This window comes from Pecten maximus, chromosome 14 (assembly GCF_902652985.1).
Source record: "Pecten maximus chromosome 14, xPecMax1.1, whole genome shotgun sequence".
Lineage (NCBI taxonomy): Eukaryota > Metazoa > Mollusca > Bivalvia > Pectinida > Pectinidae > Pecten > Pecten maximus.
Window position 1 is genome coordinate 34,518,555 of NC_047028.1, and position 5,534 is coordinate 34,524,088.

Consider the following 5,534-nt stretch of genomic DNA (forward strand, 5'->3'; position numbering starts at 1 on the left):
GTGACAGGGGTATACCACATATACATGTACCTAGAGGGCTGTGACAGGGGTATACCACATATACATGTACCTAGAGGGCTGTGACAGGGGTATACCACATATACATGTACCTAGAAGGCTGTGACAGGGTATACCACATATACATGTACCTAGAAGGCTGTGACAGGGTATACCACATATACATGTACCTAGAAGGCTGTGACAGGGGTATACCACATATACATGTACCTAGAGCGCTGTGACAGGGGTATACCACATATACATGTACCTAGAGCGCTGTGACAGGGGTATACCACATATACATGTACCTAGAAGGCTGTGACAGGGTATACCACATATACATGTACCTAGAGGGCTGTGACAGGGGTATACCACATATACATGTACCTAGAGGGCTGTGACAGGGGTATACCACATATACATGTACCTAGAGGGCTGTGACAGGGGTATACCACATATACATGTACCTAGAAGGCTACGTGAGGGGTATACCACATATACATGTACCTAGAAGTCTGTGACAGGGTATACCACATATACATGTACCTAGAAGGCTGTGACAGGGTATACCACATATACATGTACCTAGAAGGCTGTGACAGGGTATACCACATATACCTGTACCTAGAGGGCTGTGACAGGGGTATACCACATATACATGTACCTAGAGGGCTGTGATAGGGGTATACCACATATACATGTACCTAGAAGCCTGTGACAGGGTATACCACATATACATGTACCTAGAGGGCTGTGACAGGGTATACCACATATACCTGTACCTAGAGGGCTGTGACAGGGTATACCACATATACATGTACCTAGAGGGCTGTGACAGGGGTATACCACATATACATGTACCTAGAGGGCTGTGACAGGGTATACCACATATACATGTACCTAGAAGGCTGTGACAGGGTATACCACATATACATGTACCTAGAGGGCTGTGACAGGGTATACCACATATACATGTACCTAGAAGGCTGTGACAGGGGTATACCACATAAACATGTACCTAGAGGGCTGTGACAGGGTATACCACATATACATGTACCTAGAAGGCTTTGACAGGGGTATACCACATATACATGTACCTAGAGGGCTGTGACAGGGGTATACCACATATACATGTACCTAGAGGGCTGTGACAGGGGTATACCACATATACATGTACCTAGAAGGCTGTGACAGGGTATACCACATATACCTGTACCTAGAGGGCTGTGACAGGGGTATACCACATATACATGTACCTAGAGGGCTGTGACAGGGGTATACCACATATACATGTACCTAGAAGGCTGTGACAGGGGTATACCACATATACCTGTACCTAGAGGGCTGTGACAGGGTATACCACATATACATGTACCTAGAAGGCTGTGACAGGGGTATACCACATATACATGTACCTAGAAGGCTGTGACAGGGGTATACCACATATACATGTACCTAGAGGGCTGTGACAGGGGTATACCACATATACATGTACCTAGAGGGCTGTGACAGGGTATACCACATATACATGTACCTAGAGCGCTGTGACAGGGGTATACCACATATACATGTACCTAGAAGGCTGTGACAGGGGTATACCACATATACATGTACCTAGAGGGCTGTGACAGGGTATACCACATATACATGTACCTAGAGGGCTGTGACAGGGTATACCACATATACATGTACCTAGAAGGCTGTGACAGGGGTATACCACATATACCTGTACCTAGAGGGCTATGACAGGGGTATACCACATATACATGTACCTAGAGGGCTGTGACAGGGGTATACCACATATACCTGTACCTAGAGGGCTGTGACAGGGGTATACCACATATACATGTACCTAGAGGGCTGTGACAGGGTATACCACATATACCTGTACCTAGAGGGCTGTGACAGGGGTATACCACATATACCTGTACCTAGAGGGCTGTGACAGGGGTATACCACATATACATGTACCTAGAGGGCTGTGACAGGGTATACCACATATACATGTACCTAGAGGGCTGTGACAGGGGTATACCACATATACATATACCTAGAGGGCTGTGACAGGGTATACCACATATACATGTACCTAGAGGGCTGTGACAGGGGTATACCACATATACATGTACCTAGAGGGCTGTGACAGGGGTATACCACATATACATGTACCTAGAGGGCTGTGACAGGGGTATACCACATATACATGTACCTAGAAGGCTGTGACAGGGGTATACCACATATACATATACCTAGAGGGCTGTGACAGGGTATACCACATATACATGTACCTAGAAGGCTGTGACAGGGGTATACCACATATACCTGTACCTAGAAGGCTGTGACAGGGGTATACCACATATACCTGTACCTAGAGGGCTGTGACAGGGGTATACCACATATACATGTACCTAGAGGGCTGTGAGAGGGGTATACCACATATACATGTACCTAGAGGGCTATGAGAGGGGTATACCACATATACATGTACCTAGAGGGCTGTAACAGGGTATACCACATATACATGACCTAGAGGGCTGTGACAGGGTATACCACATATACCTGTACCTAGAGGGCTGTGACAGGGTATACCACATATACATGTACCTAGAGGGCTGTGACAGGGTATACCACATATACATGTACCTAGAGGGCTGTGACAGGGTATACCACATATACCTGTACCTAGAGGGCTGTGACAGGGTATACCACATATACATGTACCTAGAAGGCTGTGACAGGGGTATACCACATATACATGTACCTAGAGGGCTGTGACAGGGTATACCACATATACATGTACCTAGAGGGCTGTGACAGGGTATACCACATATACATGTACCTAGAAGGCTGTGACAGGGGTATACCACATATACATGTACCTAGAGGGCTGTGACAGGGGTATACCACATATACATGTACCTAGTGGGCTGTGACAGGGGTATACCACATATACATGTACCTAGAGGGCTGTGACAGGGGTATACCACATATACCTGTACCTAGAGGGCTGTGACAGGGGTATACCACATATACATGTACCTAGAAGGCTGTGACAGGGGTATACCACATATACATGTACCTAGAGGGCTGTGAGAGGAGTATACCACATATACATGTACCTAGAAGTCTGTGACAGGGTATACCACATATACATGTACCTAGAGGGCTGTGACAGGGGTATACCACATATACCTGTACCTAGAGGGCTGTGACAGGGTATACCACATATACCTGTACCTAGAAGGCTGTGACAGGGGTATACCACATATACCTGTACCTAGAGGGCTGTGACAGGGGTATACCACATATACCTGTACCTAGAGGGCTGTGACAGGGTATACCACATATACCTGTACCTAGAGGGCTGTGACAGGGGTATACCACATATACCTGTACCTAGAGGGCTGTGACAGGGTATACCACATATACCTGTACCTAGAGGGCTGTGACAGGGTATACCACATATACCTGTACCTAGAGGGCTGTGACAGGGGTATACCACATATACCTGTACCTAGAAGGCTGTGACAGGGGTATACCACATATACCTGTACCTAGAGGGCTGTGACAGGGGTATACCACATATACATGTACCTAGAGGGCTGTGACAGGGGTATACCACATATACCTGTACCTAGAGGGCTATGACAGGGGTATACCACATATACCTGTACCTAGAGGGCTGTGACAGGGGTATACCACATATACATGTACCTAGAGGGCTGTGACAGGGTATACCACATATACCTGTACCTAGAGGGCTGTGACAGGGTATACCACATATACATGTACCTAGAGGGCTGTGACAGGGGTATACCACATATACCTGTACCTAGAGGGCTGTGACAGGGGTATACCACATATACATGTACCTAGAGGGCTGTGACAGGGTATACCACATATACATGTACCTAGAAGGCTGTGACAGGGGTATACCACATATACATGTACCTAGAAGGCTGTGACAGGGGTATACCACATATACATGTACCTAGAAGGCTGTGACAGGGTATACCACATATACATGTACCTAGAAGGCTGTGACAGGGGTATACCACATATACATGTACCTAGAGGGCTGTGAGAGGGGTATACCACATATACATGTACCTAGAAGGCTGTGACAGGGGTATACCACATATACATGTACCTAGAAGGCTGTGACAGGGGTATACCACATATACATGTACCTAGAGGGCTGTGACAGGGGTATACCACATATACATGTACCTAGAGGGCTGTGAGAGGGGTATACCACATATACATGTACCTAGAAGGCTGTGACAGGGGTATACCACATATACATGTACCTAGAAGGCTGTGACAGGGGTATACCACATATACATGTACCTAGAAGGCTGTGACAGGGGTATACCACATATACCTGTACCTAGAAGGCTGTGACAGGGTATACCACATATACATGTACCTAGAAGGCTGTGACAGGGGTATACCACATATACCTGTACCTAGAAGGCTGTGACAGGGGTATACCACATATACCTGTACCTAGAAGGCTGTGACAGGGGTATACCACATATACCTGTACCTAGAAGGCTGTGACAGGGGTATACCACATATACATGTACCTAGAAGGCTGTGAAAGGGTATACCACATATACATGTACCTAGAGGGCTGTGACAGGGTATACCACATATACATGTACCTAGAGGGCTGTGACAGGGGTATACCACATATACATGTACCTAGAGGGCTGTGACAGGGGTATACCACATATACATGTACCTAGAGGGCTGTGACAGGGGTATACCACATATACATGTACCTAGAGGGCTGTGACAGGGGTATACCACATATACCTGTACCTAGAGGGCTGTGATAGGGTTTACCACATATACATGTACCTAGAGGGCTGTGACAGGGTATACCACATATACATGTACCTAGAGGGCTGTGACAGGGGTATACCACATATACCTGTACCTAGAGGGCTGTGATAGGGTTTACCACATATACATGTACCTAGAAGGCTGTGACAGGGTATACCACATATACATGTACCTAGAAGGCTGTGAGAGGGGTATACCACATATACCTGTACCTAGAGGGCTGTGACAGGGGTATACCACATATACCTGTACCTAGAGGGCTGTGACAGGGGTATACCACATATACCTGTACCTAGAGGGCTGTAACAGGGGTATACCACATATACCTGTACCTAGAGGGCTGTGACAGGGGTATACCACATATACCTGTACCTAGAGGGCTGTGACAGGGGTATACCACATATACCTGTACCTAGAGGGCTGTGACAGGGGTATACCACATACACCTGTACCTAGAAGGCTGTGACAGGGTATACCACATATACCTGTACCTAGAAGGCTGTGACAGGGGTATACCACATATACATGTACCTAGAGGGCTGTGACAGGGGTATACCACATATACATGTACCTAGAGGGCTGTGACAGGGTATACCACATATACATGTACCTAGAGGGCTGTGACAGGGGTATACCACATATACATGTACCTAGAGGGCTGTGACAGGGTATACCACATATAC